The sequence below is a fragment of the Tauraco erythrolophus genome, chromosome Z (assembly GCF_009769465.1).
Source record: "Tauraco erythrolophus isolate bTauEry1 chromosome Z, bTauEry1.pri, whole genome shotgun sequence".
NCBI classification, from domain to species: Eukaryota; Metazoa; Chordata; class Aves; order Musophagiformes; family Musophagidae; genus Tauraco; species Tauraco erythrolophus.
In genome coordinates, this window is record NC_141496.1 from 3044197 (window position 1) to 3065419 (window position 21223).

General features: G+C 41.7%; 1 protein-coding gene across 3 annotated transcripts in view; it reads left to right on the top strand.

The window, feature by feature from the left end:
• Positions 1–21223, top strand: part of DYM (dymeclin) — a 243806-nt gene that overhangs the window by 54077 nt on the left and 168506 nt on the right. The gene's annotated exons all lie outside the window — the stretch shown is intronic.

The following is a 21223-nucleotide window of genomic DNA, read 5'->3' on the forward strand; positions in this document are numbered from 1 at the left end:
CTATTACATATAAAATTCTTCCTAAAGGTTTTTCTTTTCCATATAACGAGAATAAAATAGAATATATTGTTAACAGTAAAGGTATACGTTATTTTCTTTTTCCCCAATAAACTAAATAACACTTTGTGCGGAGAAGGGATTTGGAGAAGTACTGAGACGACTCAATATGAGTTAGCTGCAGGAAGTCTCGTTTATTGCGCAGTTCTTATTGCTTATATAGACAGTATTTGCCAATAATCCTGAGACCACACCTTTTCTACACCATTATTGGATGATACATATGCTTGTCATATTTAACAGCTTATTTCAAACAGGTACCCGCCTAGCGAAGCTCTGCTCTAAGCAAACACTACTCCCTTATCGTACTGCATAGTTTTCTTATCCTTAACTTCAAGGGCATTCTGCTCTTGAGGCCTAACTTTAGAGCTCCAGTCTCTATTTACACAGGATTTTCTTCGTGCAGTCTCTTCAAGGATCTGCACTCCGACAAATCCCCCTTTCTTTTCTTGCACGAAGAAAATCCTGTGCACGAGACCGTTAACCCCAGTTACTAGCATGTTGTTTTGGTACAGCCTTGCAAAGCAGTTTCTAGCATACTACTTCCCTTTCTGAGGGCTTTACTATTTCCGCTATGCCCAAGATTCCACTGAGCAGGAGGGTGTCAGTCGACAGGGTCATCGCAGAGAAGAGAGGCAGGCACGGCACCTTCAGGGCGTCCCCTGTTTATCCACACAGTGTGCTCTGCAGCCTCTTTCCGCTCCGCTCTGAGCCATCTCTTTTCACCCTCAGCAGAGTCTATGAAATAGGTACTGACACGGCGTTGCCGCACGCGTGGCCAGTGCGTGCGACAAGGCCGCCAGGTATGTGCTCTGCTGGCCAACAGCGGATTTTGCAAATCGCAACATGTTGTTCAATAACAATCCTCCTAGCTTCTCTTTTCAAAGTTACGTGCTCACAACTAAGTCTAGTTTGTAATTCTTTGTCATTAATTCGGTACCAGTTAATGCTTTTCCTTCCAGTAGCTCACTTCTGATTGGAAAAAAAACACACAAAGCATATATACAAGCAATATATACAAACAACTTTCACACACGTAATATACTAAATCATAAGAAACATAAAGACAGTTTACATATCGATATACAATCCTCTACCACAATTCTCCCCAAATGCTCTCCAAGCCATTGCAATTGTTCGTGGATGGACTCACCATGGTCACTTAGATTAAAACAACGTTTGTGTAACGTGGTTGTTGCTGGCCCTACCTACAAATTTTGGTCCTAATAAATTTAACTCTTGTGGGGAAATATACGGAAGACTGCCCCCTTTTTTTTTTTTTTTTTTTTTTTTTTTTTTTTTTTTTTTTTTTTTTTTTTTTTTTTTAGCGTTAAATGAATTCATTCAATAACAGCTTGTCCCGTAGGTGAAATGAGAGATACCGGTAATGTGAGTCACTCCCCAATCCTGTAAAAAGGCACCATACTGGATCACTGTCTGTCCCAATTTTCTTTGGTACTCCCATGGTTTTCTTCAGTGTGAGCAGTAGCAACAGCAAAGGCAGAAAACATATCAACAGTTACATGCGCATATATAGATCGATTAAACGATTGACTATAAGTAATATCAGTTTGCCATAATTCATTGGCACATAAACCTGTTGGATTTACTCCTGCTGGAGTATTTGAAGGCACAATACGTTGACGGTCAGGGCAGGCACATACAATCTGCTGAGCTTGATCTGCTGTCTGACCTGACAGAGAGCATCACCTACCACCAATTGACAAACTGTAGGACTATTCATCATTCCTTGAAGCAGTACAATCCAATGATATTGTTGCGTGGGTCGTTCATTGTTAAGCACTGGAACGGAAAAGGCAAATCTAGGACAATCATTAGGGTGCAAATAAATAAAAAAGTAAAAAGGTGAAATAACCCAATCTTTTAAATCAATCACCATCAAATGCTAACATTCTGGAATCATAGTAGGATTTGGTACACCCGGTTGTAAAGCACCCATTGGTGAAATGATTGCATTAATAGCTCTTAAATCTTTCAACATAAATCTCCACTTTCCTGATTTCTTTGAGATAACAAATTTTGGAGTATTCTATGGGCTAGTGGAGAGAATTATATGTCCTAATTTGAGCTGTTCGTCAACTAATTTTTGAGCTCACTCCAGCCGCTCGCTTTTTAATGGCCACTGATCGACCCAGACCGGCTTGCCAGCTTGAGTCAGGGCTGGACATCAGTGACGTGCTAAAAATTTGAGGTTAGCATCACATTCCAGTGATTCAACAAAGCCCGACCTCATAATGTATATGGGACATCAAAAACATATGGTTTCAAAATAGCTTGTTTGTTACCTGGGCCTACTACTAACAAGGTCTGTGCACTCTGCTGTGGGATCTGTGTTCCACCTACTCCGACCACAGCTGCCAGGGCTTGTATCAGAGGCCGAGAGGGCGGCCAGTCAGGATTTTTCACTATAGATACATCAGCCCCTGTGTCAACTAGGCCAGAAAAGCCTTCCCATTAATGATTACTGTTAAAGGAGGCTGTGCAGCTGTGACTGTCTGTGTCCAAAATTCTTTTGTGATAGCAGAGTGGCCTTTATTGTTGTTATACAGGCAGCTTTTATAGATTATTACTCTAGCCACGATGTGTCCACGCGCCCCTTACCCAGCTGTGATTGATTACAAACAACAGTGCACGCACCTATTTTAACTTTACTATTGGCTATGCCTAAAAAGGAGCTATTTTTTACTTGCTAAACTAAACATCATTTTCTCATACACTCTATATCAACTTCCCAAACTCCCATGTCAGCTTCTCACACTCCCTGCACCAGCTGTTCACACTCCCTTTTCTTTCTCACCCTCTTTATCGGTGTTTCCCAACTTCAGAAAAGAGCACAGGCTTAAATCATCAAGGTCAAACCCCAAATGTAACTGTGGGCATGATGCCACAATTCCCCTTTTTTGTTTTTCTGTGACCATTACTTGATGAACCGTACTCTGTACCGTTCACTGGGAGCGTGACAATAGGCAGGGGGTGATTATTACTATGCATAAAAGAACTACTAGCAATATAATGTCTGCTTTACTAAAGATTTTAACCATCCTGTCAATTAAGAGCTTTGATAAAGCAGAAGCTGTAGCATTAGTTTGTTTTGCAAGCCAACAACCCAACTTATTCAGTGTAGTTAACACCTGTGCCATTCCAACTCCTGGTGCAAATATTGAAGCTGCAATGATTTTAGCTGGTTCCCAAAATTCTGCTCTGGAATCGCACTAGCTATCATAAGCAGGCGTGCTGCAGCTATTCTGGGTGTATCTATGACTTAAGTTCATGGTGGTGTTAGGGAAATACATTCTTAAAGTCCCTATAGTACATGGATCTCCCCTTATATGCGAAGGAATACCCTGCTAAGCTCTATTATAGCCCTGCAGAAGCAGTTACTAGCATTTTGGTGTTTTGTTTGCTTGTTTGCCTTTTTTTTTTTTTTTTTTTTTTTTTTTTTTTTTTTTTTTCCGCAGGATCAATTACCCTTGGGAGTACAAACAATCCTAATTTTGTGGTGGATGATCGTCCCAGCAATAGTGCACATAATCCTCGTGATATAAGACCAAAGACACCAGTAGGAATTAAATGCACCAACGTGTCAGTGATTACTGTTGACCAAAACATTTAGCTGCCAATATCTCTGCTTTATAGTGTTCCGAGACCACATTCTGACACGCCTTTACTAAATCTGCAATCGTTTTTTGCCCGATTTCTGATAAGATCAAGAGCTTGTTGGCAGTCTGTGTTAGCATTTTCAATGGCTAACTGGAATATCAACACATCTGCAGTAGCCGGATTTTCTGTTTATCTCTGAACTGCCATTTGTAGCTGATCAAAGAAATGCTCATAAGGTTCCTGTGCTCCCTGCCGAATGGAAGCAGAGGAAGCCTCCCCTGTCCCAAAAATCAGGGACACGTCTTAATGCTCTCTTAGCCAATTCAGTCAGTTGTTGGAAAGCCACTTGCTGTAACCCTGCCTGTGCCTGATTTTGACATGTGTGACATTTTATTCATCCCAAAATATTTAGCTCTCGATTTAAGAGATTAAACACCTATAACACTTTAGCTATTGTTTCATTGGGAGATTTCCCTGTCATTCCTGTTTTAAAAGCATATTCTCCAAAGTACCATGTGCGTATTCTATGATCAGTTGCCCAGTAGGATTGTAAGGAATACCAGTAACATGCTCAATATCTTATGATGACAAAAATACATATGTCTGATACGAAGTGTATGCCAAAGTTCCTGCGAGCGTAAACCACGAGGATTAACACCATTCACTGGTGGCACGATCGTATTTTGACAGGTACTACACAATTGTACGATTGAGCGGGCTTGCTCTGTTGTTATACCAAATTGTCACCTAATAGCATTAGCAGTCTGATGGTAGCAGTCATGCAAGATGTTTGCCTGCATGAGCGAGTTTGGTACCAGAGCTGCACTCGTGAGAGGCTCAGCTCGCCTGTTCCCTTCTGCTATAGGCCCTGGAAGCGCGGTGTGCGCTCGCAGATGTACAATGGAATATGCATGTTTATGGTTTTGCAACACTTATATTAACTGTTCAAATTGCTGGAACAGAAGAGGATTAGTTATTCCCCGCGATGCCGATCGAGACGATCCAAGTTAATATGCGCTGTCTCTCGGTAAAACCTGGGCCCCGGGCCTCAGCCGGGCGGGGGGGCGGGGCCAAGCGCCGCTCTCCAGGCGCGGCCGACGGGTGGGGGGCAGCAGCGACGGGGGGGGGGGGGGGGGCGCGTCAGCCCTCCCTCGCCTCAGCCGGGCGGGGGGGCAGGGTGACGATGACGACCCAGCAGCCCTGTGCCGGCCCCCCCCTTGTTGTTGTCGCTGTTGTTGTTGTTGCCGCAGCTCCGGCCGCTCGCGCTCCGTAACCGCCGCCGACCCCTCCCGCCGAGGGGACCATCAGCTGCGAACGAACCGGCGCAGCGGGGCCCGCCGCGCGTCTCCGTCCCGTCCAGCCGCGGCTCGCTCCGCGCACGGGCGGCAGCGCCGAAGCAAACGCCGCCCGCGGCCCCGGCCGGCAGCAGCAGCGGCGTCCCCGGGGCGCCGCCGGGCGCAGTGGGCGGCGCGGCGCGGGGGTGCCGGTGTACCGACTTCGTTGGAAGAGGGGGGAAGCAATAAGTCTGTCTTTCGTTCGGGGCCCTGGATCAAAAGATTCGATGATGACTTTTCCAGGCCAGCAGCATCCCCACAGGTGGCTGCACGCCAAAGTTTAACGTCTATAGTGTCCCAAGTCCTTGTCATGTATATATTTGAAGAGCTTGCCTCCGGTACATGGGCTGATACCCAAACCAGGAGTACCGGGAGTTTTATCAAGTCAGAACTGTTAATAGTGCTGGTTTCTCTAGCACTTTGTCAACACTTTAACTACAGACTTATGTTCTGTTAAAGCCATGCTTCCCATTGTTCCCAGTCGCTTACCTCCTCCTGTTGAGGCAGTTGTCGCTTTTTTTTTTTTTTTTTTCCCGATAATATCTTTTGCATACCCCCCTGCAATCAGGGGGGGCCAATATCTTTTTCCAAGTTTTAATCCACGCTTCTCTAAGAAGCTTCCCAACAACGACAATGCAACGTCCCGTTCCATCGTCTTACCGCGACAGTGGATCCTACAGATCTTCCGGCTTTCCCCTATAGGCCGCCTGTATGTAGATCTGCACGGCTTTCCCCGATGGGCCGCCTTAATGGATCCTGCGGATCGTCGGCTTTCCTGTATAGGCCGCCTGGGTAGATCCGCCCGGCTTTCCCCGATGGGCCGCCTGTAGGTCGCCGTCCCTTCTCCGCTAAAATAACACTCGTTCAAAACAAGTAATAAATGTCCCGAGTGAAACGATGAGTCCAGCTCATTTTTTTCCCGTCCCTGTTCGGGCGCCATAATGCGGAGAAGGGATTTGGAGAAGTACTGAGACGACTCAATATGAGTTAGCTGCAGGAAGTCTCGTTTATTGCGCAGTTCTTATTGCTTATATAGACAGTATTTGCCAATAATCCTGAGACCACACCTTTTCTACACCATTATTGGATGATACATATGCTTGTCATATTTAACAGCTTATTTCAAACAGGTACCCGCCTAGCGAAGCTCTGCTCTAAGCAAACACTACTCCCTTATCGTACTGCATAGTTTTCTTATCCTTAACTTCAAGGGCATTCTGCTCTTGAGGCCTAACTTTAGAGCTCCAGTCTCTATTTACACAGGATTTTCTTCGTGCAGTCTCTTCAAGGATCTGCACTCCGACAACTTTGCAAGTCGGTTGCTGTTAAAACTGATACTATTTATTTTCCTCTTTTGTGGAATCCATTCACTGGCAACGTCCCTAGGGAGTATGAAGGTTCAGGCCGCCAGTGGTCTGCCAGAAAATATTTTACAGTCTGTGACAATGCGCCTGGATCTCCTCATGGAGGCAGCAAAAGAGCGTGTCTTTGTAACTCGGTGCATAGCCTAAACGGGTGGCTGCTGACACATAGCTCAGCGTGCTGCTGGAACATGCATCTCCCTTCTGGTTTCCAGTTTACACGCTCCAGGGTAGACCACTGTCATGTTTGGGTTGTGCCTGTAACGTAAGTTCGTCTGAAAACAGTTGCTTGGTTTGCAGTTTATGTAAACAGAGAAGGAATTAATTAAATTGTTCCCCACAATGTTTTTTTTTTTTCAAGAGTCCCAACAGGTAGATTCTCATCCTTGTTTTTGGTTGCTGGAGAACTTTGTTTAAAATGTTTTTCTGGAGCAGTTTTCATTATGTGGTTTGTACTTCTGCTTGTGACTGGAGAGCAGTTCTCTCTGCATGTTTTGATACCTCCACTCACCTGATGGTTTTCTTCTTCTTTTTTATTTTCTTTTTATTCTTTTATTCTTCTTGGTTCTGATCCCTCTGGTTACGCTTGAGTATCTTTCTGTCTTAGTGCTGCCGCAGGCAAAATAGCTTTTTCCTCTTCGATTTGATTGATTTGTGAAATCCAACCAAATTGCCACCATTCCTGCCTTCCTCCGTAGCATCTCTAGTATCATATCCCCCCATCACTTTTTACGTCTGGTATATTGAGTTTGCAGAAATGCAAACTCTTACTCAAACTCTTAAGGTTTCAGCCTACGTCTGTTCTTGTCTCTTCCTACACTTCCACCCCCTTCACTCCTCTTGAACCATTCTCTTAACAACTCCCTTGGCATACTCCTACACTTATTTTCTTGCTTCTTGCCTGAAGTGCCATCTCTTCTCCCAGTGAATTAAGTATCTTCATTTAAAGCTTTAAGTAAAAGAGTCTTTATAAAGAACTTTCTAATGACCTGCCTGGGAGATGGGAAAAAACAAGTAGTGCATCCTGTGACAGATATTTTTTTTCTGTTTGTGCCCAAACAGTTGGATAATGTTTTTGTGTCTGATTATTTGCCTGTACATGATGTTTGACTGTAGATGAAACCTGGACACAATAGGATGGGTAAATGGCATGTTTGCCCATCTGTAATATCTCTGGATTAATCCTTTGCAGTCCTTTGTGTTACATAACATCAGGTGCATGGTTAGAGTGCAATACAGGTTAGGAGACAGCAACCAAATCGATAATCTATTATAGAAAAGAAGCAAGTTTTGAGCAATGAGCAGGTGTGGGAAACTTAGATGTGTTTTCTGTATCGATTTGAGTATTTTTTAATCATTACAGGATAAGAAAGAAGAATGGAAGAATTGAAAATTCGCTTTTATGTTGCTCATTGTCTTTTAAATACCACACAATGCTTAAAATAAGTTTACTGAAGTAGTGTAAATATAATCTATTTAGGATGAAAGGAGGTAGGAGCCTTGTTTTAAAAATAACTTTTTTTTCATGTGAAATGCTGAGGCCTGAGATGATTATTGTATTTGTTAGTTTGAAGTTATTTAACTTGATACCACAGTCATCTGTGTTACTGTGTATTACATCATGTAGTCGCTTGCACAGCAGCAGCAGATCAACAAACTCTTACAACCACCGTTTTAAATCCACCCCCCTTTTCCTTCCTTGTGATTCAGCAGGAGTGATAACGATGCACGATATGAGCAGAAGCTTACTCTTTCCCACAGTTAACCTTCTCCTGCTTCTCATCCTTCTTAGCCTGTTTCTTTCCCCCTCTCAGGAGCCTCCTGAACCCTGAAACCATACAGCTGACATCCTCACACCAATTGCTTCTCCTGGGTTCTGCCTCTGACCGCGTTCGCGTTATCTGTGTGCATGTGCACTTCTCCACCCTGTATATAAAATACCTTGATTAGAATTGTGTTGCCAATTAATGTTATCCTCCGGCAGTCAAACAAACAATTGCAGGTTTGGAATGAGGGGGGAAATAATGATATTTTAGTTCTGTGACCTCACAAAGGACGTTCTGCTACACTGAGTCAACTTTGCTTTGTCCTTTTGGTCTTTTTGTAGGTGGGCAAAATAATAGTAAAATGCTTCTGGATCTAATGGCATGTTGTTGGTGTGTGGCATAAATGACATCAGTATACATAGAATCATAGAATCACAGAATGGTTTGGGTTGGAAGGGACCTTAAAGATCATCTAGTTCCAACCCCCCTGCCACGGGCAGGGACACCCTCCACTACACCAGGTTGCCCAAAGCCTCGTCCAACCTGGCCTTGAACACTACAACGTCTCTGGGCAATTCTCTTCTTCTTCTAATCTCTACATGGCAGTAGAGATTAGACTTCATATATTAGAAATTAGAAATTAATTTTTCTCGATTCACAAGGTAAATCGAACCAACTTACCTTCAAAAAAATACCTTTTTGTTGTTGTTGTTGGTTTAAACCCCCTCCTCTCTTTTTGGAATATTTTTAGCATTTGCCAATTCGTGGTCCACACTTTACCAAGTTGAGAGAACTTTTGTGGGCAAGCAAAATTTTTTAATAAGTCATGCTATTTCTTGCAAAATAAAATTCATGTTACAGTGAGGAAGTGCCAGACGAATGATATGCTGAGACAGTAGAATGTTAGTGCTACTCAAGACTACCGGAAAATAAGTCAGTTTGAATGGCTTCATTTGAAATAGTTGATCCAGTTTATACTTTACTAAGAAAAAAAACCCTCTTGTGTATCTCGCAGTACTTAGTTACTGCAGACAGTAAGATCTAATTTACTTAGTTTGTGCTGTTTCTATGATTATAGATGCAATGAGTACAATGTTGTACCTGCAAGAAACTAATGAAATGGCAGTAGCCAGACTGACCTTCATTAATCACCTAAGCAATCTTCATGATAAACTGGCCCACAAATGTACTGTTGTAACATTAGTGTAGGTCGCAGAATTCAGTGTATAGTGGTCAATAATGACTCGTTTTCTCACGTCTGTACTCGTTGGTTGGAACTAGGCAAACATTCCTGACCAGTAATGACTTCCTACCGTGTGAGTGTATACTTCACTCTGCATCATGTCATTCAGCATGTACTTGAAGGTGTCTGACCTGTGTTGTACATCTGTGACTTATATATACTATAGCTTATTCCTGTGTGTGGGTTTTTTTTTTGCTGCACCGTTCTGGTTAGTAGGAGCACTTGCATACTTATTTTTAATTTGATAAGAAAACTATTTATTGATATTTACCGTTTTCTGTTATAACTTTTTCCTCTTCAGCTTTGTATAATCTGATTTGTAATATCTAGAGTAAAACATGTCGAAGCAGAGAGACACAAGAAGCTGCTAACAATGTGTCTGTTTAGTTATGATTCCCCCAAGGTTTTTCTCCTACTGACAAATCATAGAATCATGGAATCTTCTGGTTGGAAGAGACCTTCAAGATCACTGAGTCCAACCATTCACCCTGCACTATCAGGGTGCCTAAACCGTGTTCCTCAACACCAAATCCACATGGTTTTTAAACACCTCCAGGGATGGGGACTCCACCACCTCCCTGGGCAGCCTGTTCCAATACTTCAGGCTGGTTGTTTCTACCTTCCAGTGCCTTTTCATGATGTGTCACAGATCTGGTGTATGATCTGCTGCATAACTACAACCTCGTCTCGCTGGTGCTTAGTCAATTTGCCTGTTCGTGCTCACCATCATGACAAAGTAGATCTGAGACTTTTTTCAAATTCTGCCTGCTCGTCTTCCTTATTGCTTACAGTCTGTGACAGCGTTGTCCTCTTGTCACTGTACTCATGGCGTTTTGGCCTGCCTGGGCCTGAAGATTTAGGTACTGTCCAGATCCTTAAGCTTTCTCTGAGCTTCTCTAAAGGCTTCTGAACTGGATCAGAAGGTGTGGCTGCAGCTCAAGCACACGTTCTTTGAGACCACCAAGTACTTGTGACTATATTAATAGTAATGTAGCTGTGACAGGCTCACTCCACAAAAGCTGCCCAGCTGGCTGGGTTCTAGGGCAGCCCCATCCTGACCAAAATCTGCGCTGTGCTGCTGTGAGGACCATAGGAGCTGATTCGAAGTTCCATTGAACTACTACCAGAGTGGTCTGTGCATGTCCCCTTTGAGAGTCTTTGTTGCCTTTTTCCATGAGATAAAACTCATCTTCTGTCTTCATCACAGTAGCACAGAAAAACATTGCCTCTGGCATAAATCTCTGCCGGCCAGAGACGTGTTCACTATCAAGCTTTTGCACGCTTCCTTTGACATACACTGTGTTGTATTTCTTGTTTTTCTTGAAATCTGATTTATCTTTGTAGTTTTGAGTGATGCCAGAGTGTAGAACAGTTACACGGCAGTAGCATTTCTGGTAGCATGCCTTGGCCTCAAGTCCACCAGACTCTTGAAACCAGAAGAGTCGTAGTGTAATTATTTAAGAAATTCTTGATCTATCTTGTAAGCTTCACCAGTGTGTTTTTGATAGGAGACCATGAGTGATTTAGAACTAGCTGGACAGCTACCATAGCCTTTTGCTCTGGGACCCCCGCTCTTTCCATAGATACTGATGGCAATGATAGCAAAGCATCCTTTCCCAGAAGAGCCCCATGTATGCTGTAAGGTCCTGGGCTTGATGGTTCTTCAGAGTCTTCCATTGACGCTGGTGAGACTGACAGGTTTGCAGGGAGCAAGTGGCAGTGCATTTTTCTTTCCTCCAGAGAGGTCGACGCTCCTGGGGACCCTTGGCTGCCACCACTCCACTTTCATGGCAGTGACAAAATGTTTCATACTAAACATTCTTGAGGCTTATTATGTAGTTTTTACGTCTTCTGTAAAGCCTTTTTTCAGTGATAGCTACCTGACGCTGTCGAGGCTCGCGGTCTGCTGGGAACTCTGCTGACTAATTCTGCCTTTTCTCTCTTGTCAGCCCCTCCTGGTGCTCATCCATCTGGTCTCTTGCCCTGTATGTAGGCTGTAAGTTGTTTAGGGTAGGGACCGTCATTGAGTAAGTACCATACATAGCGTAGGGAGACTGTGGTTCATGGCTAGAGCTTCTGATTTCTGTGGTCATACAGACCCTAATTGAAACCATATGTTCCAGCTTGTTTACTGAGAGTGATCCAGCAAGTTTCACGAGGTGTGTTGGTGATTTATCTCCCTGACATTTATCCTGATATTCCAAAACCTGAGCAGCTTCAAATAACCTTTTTTTTTTTTTTATGGAAAAAAAAAAAAAGAAAAACATATTGGCTCAAAAATGATTTTTCTTCTTCAGGGGAAATTGCTTGTTAAAGGAAAACCAAAAATCAAGCTGATATATTGTAACAACAAAAGTTTTAAAACTTGATGTCTTGCAAGCACCAGGGCTAGGAAGAAGGAATTGTATATTGGTGAAAAGGAGGCATTGCATGCTTTTCAAACTCTTCTTAGCTCTAGAGAATTACAGAAATTGAAATTGAAGTAAGTACAGTATTTATAATTATAAAATTTCAATAATCAGTTATTTAAAAAAGAAGTTATACTTGAGTTTTTCTTACTCCTACAAGTTTCAGCTGGGGATGGTAAGAAATCCGTACCTCTTGACTTTACCATCCAGTGTCAGCAAGCATGTTCATCTCCTGCATAGCATCTGTTTTAGCAATAAATGTGAAAATGCTTTAAAAAGACTGTAAACACCATTATTTCCACTTCATTTTTGAACATACTGCAAATGATAGAGGCTTGACCATGCCATCTAAGCAACAGAGCAAAATCTGGGAATTAAAGTCTTCAGGTTCAGCATCTTTTCCTAGCAGGCCACAGTGCTTCTCATAAAGTATTAACAGTTTTTAAACATCTTTTGTGGTCATCCTTCTGGATGATAGAGTATGTAGGGTTAATATGTGACCAAAAGGGTGGGGATTTTTTTTGCACTAATATGGGATATTAAAGTAACACCTGTGACTTATAGCTCCATAAGACAGTTACTCCACAAGGCAGTTCTCCATAATTTTGAAAATATCTGCAGTATATTACCCAGGTAGTGTTTCTGCTGCACGTTTTCTGATGAAAATGACTCAGTAGATCAGGAAAAAGGATGATCTGTTGAGTTTCAGATGCACTGATACCGTATTACGAACGGGTTTACACTTGTCTGATTGCTGGCAGGTCCCTTGGAGGAGGTGGAAAGTGAATGGACAGGAGAAACTGAGCTGTGTGGTAGGTCTTCAGGTTGGGCTGAGGAACACTGACGAAGCACATCAATTTTTTTTTTTTTGGTAATTGCTCTGTATCAGAACTTAGTTTTCACGTCTGCTGATGGATTAATTTCATCCAAATCCATGTTAAATTACATGTTAACTGATTTACCTTCATTCTCCTGCCTGATGTCTGGGGTGGGAGTGTTTGGATATCAGATCATTCAGGTAAAACATTGTCCACGTTCAGCATAGCAGGGGAGTTGCTTTGCCTTCTGGCTAGTGTGAGTACTTCTGCTTCAACACCTTTTCATTGCTAAATTTTGGTTTTCTTTAATTGGTGATGTCTGTAAAGACTAAAGAAATACAAAGGCTATGCTGTGGACTGCCTGTCTGGAAACACTGATTAGCCAGCTCCATTTTTCTGGCTTTTGTTTGGTTTTGGTTTTTTGTTTTTTTTTTTCCTTCCAGTAGTTTGCTAGAGTACCAGTTCTCTAAAGTTGCCATGTTGTTGTGCATTTGTTTCTTTACGATTTTCTTTTTATTTATTTTATAATTTATGCATTATAGGTGACATGGGAAAGCTGAAAGTGTGTCTGTGTGTTTTCTGTTTAGTTTCCTGTTCCCTTTCACCTTTAGCTTCCTGTTCCTTCCCCAAAATAAGTAATGATGGAGTTGGTTTTTTTTTTAGTGCATCTGCAATGAAAATCTGTATTTTGACCCCTTCCCCAAATAACTCTTGAACTCTGGTAGGTTTTTTAACATGTACAAGGTGAAAGAAGAGAAATTTATTCATGTGGTATCTATTATGTTGGGCATAGAATGAATAGCATGAATGATAGGGGAGCACCACAAGTCAGTTGTTGGAAGTATTATGTGTTGAACAAAGTAGTTCAAGTTCTGATACAGTTTTATTTGCTCTTACCAACAATTTCGTCAGGGGAGAGGAGAAATTAATTTATTTTAAGCTTTAAAGTAAAACAACCTTTGCCTCAGAAAGGGAGTGGGATTTAAAAATAAAAAAACCTGAAGAGTACATTTTCACAGTTAGGGACGTAATCGTATGTGGCTGGGAGAGGAGAGAGGCAACATCTGGACAAGAGGAGCAGGGAGTTTGCTTACCTGTTAATTGCATTAAATTCTTAAATTAAATCCTTAAATTAATGCAGGAGAACTTCCTAAGTATACATCTTGCAGATACAGCAGAGCTTATGGTTTTGCAGTCAGCAGTAGATGTTTTAATTTACATAACAGATCAGATCTACTGTATAAATTCGGTATGAATATAACCTTAATCTGTGATATTGGTTTACTCAACTGCAACGTTTAAATATAAAGAATAGTTTACATAAGGGGCTTGCAAATGAACTCTTACTTTATTCTGGTACTTCAGAGACAAGAATGTTTCTTGCAGAAAGTGGTAGCTGTCTTGCCAGTGCTTAGAACCTGTCCAGAAGGAGGTGGATAATTAACTACTTAGTTACCAAAGTCATTAACACAAGTAGAAAGATGTCATTCTGGCTGCGTTCACGATGCAAAGGAATATTATGCTTTTAGGATATGATGACTGTGGTAGACTTTGCAGGGGCTTTGAGGGAAACGAAGCAAAATGTAAGTGAGTTACAAAAGGAAAACTTTCACTGGAGCCGAAACTCAAAATCAGATGAATGCTCCAATCAGATTAATCTGTAATGAAAATATTTGCGTGCATTAGAACATCCGTATTTCAAAATTGCAGTCTCGCAGATTCAAACAGAAACTTTCAGCCTTGGCTCAGGTCGTCAATCTGTAATTTTAGTTTTCCTATGCTACGTGGTTTTTAGCTGAGTTACGTAGTGCGTGTTGCTAATCGTGGTCAGTATGCAAACAGTGCACTGAATTTGCGTAATGCGAGACAAAAATATTTTGAAGGGTAAGCGGACATACTATGAAAATCTTGGCTGCGTTGGATTTTGTAATTTTGAGGTAGTACAACCTCACTGGAACCATGCACCGTCTGGGTGTGGTTCATAGTATGATTTCTCTTGAGCCCTGTTGAGTATGTGCTTAAGAGCACATCTTTACAAAATTGCCTACATGGACTGAAGTGTTCGACTCTGATTTTGAGGGTTGATTTCTCTCATAATTTCATTTCAACAGCTGTAGTTTCTAATGAACAATTTTTATTTGAGAGGTAAAATGTTCCTCTTTACGTTTGAGCATAAAATCTTGGAAGTCTTTCTAAAGTCTTTCTTTTCATTCTATGGATTATAGCTGTACTTCCTTGTTTTTGTAGACCCCTGGAGGGGCTAAGCTCTGCGAAGAACGATCTAAGAATTAATGAGGCCTTTGACTAAAATCTTTGTCTTAAACCAACAAAGACAAACCTTTAATACGATTATAACACAGTTATTTTTCACTTAATGTTCTGGAAGAGCCAATGGTAATTAAACGTGTTCTGCCAAACCGTAGTTTCCAACACAAGTATGAGGTTTTTACATAACCTGATAAATGGCTATTTTTCCTTTTGAACAAGCCATCAAAAACATTTTCCTCCTTTCTGCGAAAGACTTCCCAGCCAAATTAGAGCAAGGCCAAACAGATCATGTGCTTAGCAGTGTATTAGTAGAAACTATTTTAACAGTTGCAGACTTAAATTTTATTTCCTTGTCCTGAAGCCAGTTACTATTGTTGAGTAATTTGGAACTTTTCCTTTCTGATTGAGGTTTAAGTTATCGGTATGTGGTGGTTGTAGTATAGAGCAGCGAACATTAATTTTCATGACAGTTGGGTTTGTCAATTTTTCTCCTTCAAGCGAGTGGCATTTTCCAGAGTGACTCACTTCGGGGAAAGAAAAATACTATTAACAAGAAAAGAATGTGGCACCTAGGAACAGACATCCTGGTGAAAAGAATGGATTTCCATTATTGAAAAATAAATTTCTGTATTACATGGAAATTCAATTATTATCCTTATAGGAAAGTGTGAATTTTTGCTTCCTTCTCAGTAATTTGATTTTTTGTTTGGATTTCGAATTTGCGCCAAGCCCAGAGCCGTGCTGGTGCCAACCTGTGTCAGCCAGTGTCTGGTTGGTGGCTGTACCTGTCACAGGTCGGGGGACGTGGCTCAGACCTACGTGACATGCTGGTTTTGTGCATCTTGGGCTGCTGACAGGGAGGGCACAGCCACGTTAGGACAGGCTTAAAAACGAAGCTGCACCCTGGTCATTCTGCCTTGCTGCAGGTGAAGGGCTGGAGCACGTGAGAAGAAACGGCGTTTTGCTGGTGTCTGCTGGGCTACAGATGCTTTGCTGATGGTAGTGCACTATGGTAGCATTTCTGAAGGTGTCCACAAGAGAACGTCTTTGGGTCTTAGAAGAATAACTGTAAAGTTTCTGTGGTGCTGTCCTAGTCATGATGATCTGCGAAGGGCAGGTTTGTAAAGAGGGGCAATATTTTTCATTAGACCAGTGCTAATTACCGCAGTTGGAATAACTCAGGGATGTATGTGAAGTGTAACACCATACACATACTATCCACACCATCTTCAGGTGACACAGTGTCCAAAAATTTAACCTTAGGAGAGGGCTTAAAGACTTCGATGTTGGCACCCAAAGGAGGATTTCTCTAACTGTTTTACTGGGAACAGTATCGCGATCCCAAAGTACAAATTCTGTTACCAGCACCATAGTTGGAATACAGCTTTATTCATTTAATCTTTCATCAATGATCATTTGCATTTAATAAAACTAAGCATTATAAACTTATAGCTGTATCTCTTTCACCATGGAACACAAGAGAAGGACTAGATGGATGAGAGGCTGGAGAGGAAAGCACAGAAGCAAACCCTTTATTGCCTGAGTTTCACATAGTATCTTCTGGTCCTTTCCATCTTCTGTTGCTGTTCTGTAGGATGGAAGGAATGGGGGTGGCGTGGAGTTGGGAAGGCAGAGCAGATGTAGGGAGGAGGATGACTCTCCGATATCCCTTCAACTCAGATATGATTTTTTTGACTTTTGACAAGGGCATGTAGTGACAGGACAAGGGGCAATGGATTTAAACTGAAAGAGGGGAGATTTTGATTAGATAGAAGGAAGAACTTCACTCTGAAGGTAGTGAGACAATGGAACAGGTTGCCCAGAGAAGCTGTGGATGCCCCATCCCTGGACGTGTTCAAGGCCAGGTTGGATGGGGCTTTGAGCAACCTGGTGTAGTGGAGGGTGTCCCTGCCCATGGCAGGGGGGTTGGAACTAGATGATCTTGAAGGTCCCTTCCAACCCAAACCCTTCTGTGATTCTATAATTTGGCTAGCTGACATGAAAGCTCTTGCCTATATGTAAATTACTTTTGTGGACATACATTCACATCAGGAATGGTTTTATCTACAAAGAAATTGATGGTAAACAAACTTCCTTTGATGGAGTATCATAAGAGGCTTGCTCACTCAAAATGGGGAGCATGTTGGTCTGACAAGCTCTTGCACGTTATTTTTATTTAGCATATTAAGCAAATGCTTTCATGTTTGACCTCTCTAGATCTGTCTCTGGATAGTATTTCTTCCTTTGTGCCAAGCATCATCCTCTTTCCCACTCATTTTGGAGCATTTTGTGAGGTTTGAAGTGGACTTGTTATTGGGGGAACTGCTGCAATTCAATGCACAGATTTTCCTTGGCTGAGATCCAAACCTTGTCTTCCTGTTGTGGATATTAATAATGACAGAGTTGAGACCTTGTCACTCTTCTGCTGAATAGTGAGGGTAATAAATTCGAAACTAGGTTTCATAAGAGAATTGTGGTCAGGAACAGGGCAAGGTTTTCTGTCAAAATGAGGAATTTCAGAATTAGTCTAACAGGAATAATTCCTTATGATTGTTAAAAGACTAAATTTCTTAGCATTCTTGCAAATGTTTTGGATTTTTGCTCAGCGTTTTAGGAGTCTAGCTGATAAATATGCAGATCTGTAGTCTCAGTCTGACTGAATTATTTTTTTTTTATTCCCATTGGTCTCAGTTCACACAAAACCCTCACACTGAGATGATTTTATGCTGCAGCTAACATTCAAAATCAGTTTAAGTTGGTTTATTTCTGCCATGCACATACATGAAGCTTCCGTATTAAACAGTTGTTGAGGACTTTGAGTTTTAATATGTGTCTGGCCTTCTCTGATCACTTAATAATAGGGCTTTAATAGATATTTAAGGTTGGCTTCCCCAGTTTATTTTGCACGACACATCTTGTGAAGAGTGTACCTAAACCATGCAGACATGCATCAAACTCCATTCATAGAATCACAGAATGGTTTGGGTTGGAAGGGACCTCAAAGATCATCCAGTTCCAACCCCCCTGCCATGGGCAGGGACACCCTCCACCACACCAGGTTGCCCAAAGCCCCATCCAACCTGGCCTTGAACACTTCCAGGGATGGGGCAGCCACAACTTCTCTGGGAAGCCTGTTCCAGTGCCTTACCACCCTCAGAGTGAAAAATTTCTTCCTTCTATCTAATCAAAATCTCCCCTCTTTCAGTTTAAATCCATTGCCTCTTGTCTTAGAACACATGGTGATTATAACAGGATGAAGAGGGCTGTCAAGAGGACATTCCGCATCAGATCTTCTTTCTTTCTTTCCACCGTGACACATGTAATCACTGTCCTTGTGTCCCCTCTGTCTGTAGCTGGCAGAGTGTATGCAAATGAGATGTCCTGGTGGATACTCACAGCTAGTGCTGTGGCTGAAGGGTTTTAGGAAGGGGCAGCAGGCATGTCTTACAGGGATTTGCTTTTCATTTTCTTTGGGATTTTTGTTTTCTTTTCCGTCTTTCTCTTCTTTTAAAGAATTGGTGAGTGAGGAACTGAAGTCTTGCATTTCCTTTTGTAAAGTGAGAAAGAAGAGAAGTTCTTCTCCTACAATCCTATTACAATTCCTCCTCCTGCAAAACGCAGGCATGTGCACCCACCCACCCTTGTTGTCGAGGCTCAGGAGAGGCTGCCTGAGGGGCTTCCAGGACCCTCGGCCGCTCCATCTGAAGTAACCGCAGTTGCTCTGCTCTGCTGCTCAAAGTGTATTGTCATACATAAACCCTAGTTTTACATTAGATGAATTTTTAGAAACCCTGAGATGTCTGTCATGTAGTTAAGTTTGAGCACTTGGGAAAAGGTGGATTTATAAATTCTTTTGAACCTCTAGAACAAGCTAGTTTTCAGCAGATCTGAATTAGGGCTTAAATGAACTAGGACTTTGCAGGCAAGAAATAGCTCTTTTGCAGCTGGTTCTTACTGTACCAGTCGTATCTGCTTGAATACATTGCTTTGTGAAGTGAAATTCAAAAAAAGTGGAGAGAAGGATTAGCCAGTATGAGAAGTGAATCATTTGCTGAGAACCATCTTAGCTATTTTTTCCTCTGTATTCTCAAGGAAAATCCTGTATTATAGTTATCAGGCATACAAACTTTTATTTTGGACTGGCAAAGGAAGATGTCATTTCTTTCAGCAGGAATTTAACTAGAGGCTTGCATGCCTGAAGGCTTGTCTTTTTTCCAACTGCATAAGCTGGTCTTGCATTGCTCTCTGAATACTTTGCTTTTGAAGTTTTTTTGTAAACATATCAGAAGCTATGTAGTTCTTTCTCGGAAGAGAACAGACCTGAGGATTGCCATTAAACATAGATGACAGTAGCAAATTCTAGGATGTGTGGTATAAAAGCCTTCCTATTGCTCTACATGGCAAAGGACGTGTGTTTATGGCTTTAAAACTGAGTGTGGTGCTGATTCTGGAGTGTGGTGATGCACAGGGATGTCGTGTGCTCGTGCAGCATCCCAGTAGCTTCAGTGGAAATCTCCTGAGATGAGAGCCTACACTTCCAACTCTTTGGCTTTAGCAAAGGTACTGAATGCTTATAAGGGAGAAGGGACACTGCTTGAGGATGCTTTGTAATTTATAGTCACAGAGGACATGGAGGAGCATTTCATTTTTCCTAGTATAGCAGCTGGAGTATATTTGGGGTTTTTTTTTTGAACAATTATGTTGAAAACAATCAGAAAACTGCAATTAGAACAAATGTGAAGTCACAATATTTAAGTATTTGAAGAAGGAAGATAGTGAAGCCTTCCAGTTACAGACCAGGTATGTCATGTGGTATAGCATACGTGGAGCACCTTGATGTCTGGTGGGAACATGGTGATAAAATATCTCCAGCTGCTTTGGGTCCCGAGGCTATACATGACATCTTTCAAATGAACGAGCTGAAAGCCTTAAGATGCAATTTCAGAATTTCTTGATATCTAGAAATGTAAATAATACTATGAAGAACTTGTATTTCTGTCGTCAACTGCAAACACTTAGGTCTTGTGTTAAGTGCTGTTTCTTGCAGAGAAGTGTGGAAAATGGTACAAAGTAAATCTAAAGAACACAGTTTTACTGAACAGAGGACGTAAATACTTTGTTTTCCAAGTATGGTGTTTGGAACTCGGTTGGATTTCTGTAACACGAGGTAAGCAAGACACGGTGACGTGCATGACAACTTGTATTAAGTGCTGTGAAAACATGGCTGGAAAATAGAATAGTAGTAGGCAATTTTTGAAATGTGATGAATTTAACATACTTTCTAGGATATATTAGTAAACTGTTTATGATCTTGTGGGGAATGGCAATCCGGCACAGCAGCTGGAATGCCCATGACAGCTCTGATAGCAGAATTTGGCATGGCGCTTCTGAGACTAGTGACTACCCCAAAAATGGTTGGTGCAACTGCATGTATCCACCCAGAAACAACAGCTGTACTAGGTGATGGAATAAAGATTCCTCTGGGTGGGAAAGTGTCTCCATGGAGAAAAAGTAGTTGTTGTAGATCTAAAAGTACACTGCTAAAACCACATGTATTCCCTTTATCCAGAGGGTTTGCTAAGAAGCTGTGTGTCCTGGGATGGAAAATACACTAAATTTTGGCAGGAGGTATTGTCCCCAAACGTACATGTCAAACAGCTGATCAGAGGAAGCGAAGCAGCTGCTTGCAGGTCTGTCACCTGCAATTTCTTGGAGGAAAAAGTAAACTTAAAAATTCCACTTCCTAATAATCTGATGAAGGCAACCAGCTGGTTGGCCTGTGCTTTACAAAGTCAAATAATTTGAAACATCAAGTGTTTTGAACAATTATTTCGGACTTCTTGAAATTAATGCTTGGTTGAGGTTCTGCATGCTTGTTAGACCGAGATATTCTTCTGGCAATGGGAATGAGAGCAAAACCACTCCTTATCCTGCTAAAGTGAGTGCTGCTTTTCCATTTCACAGTGTGAAGAGCCAACACATAGATTGTGTTTCATCCAAACATGCATGTGGCTGACTTCAGAGCTTCTCAGGACTCTAGTCCAGACTTATCCTACAGTCATACCTTCACTGAGCAGTCCTAATTCAGTTGAAATTATGGATATTGGAAATAAGTTCTGTCCTGATAACTTCCATGGGAACAGAAACAGAATGGTTACTGTTTGTGGTGAGCCACCCTGTTAGTATGTGCACAGGAGGGACTTGATTAAAATGTGTGTCTCCATGCAGTAGAATAACTTATCTATAAGTGTCCTCAATGATCCAGTTTAGTCTTAAGAAAACAAATGAGCAGCAACAAATCTGGAGTAGTTTTTTTTGGGATTAAAAAAACCCCGAACAAACAGATT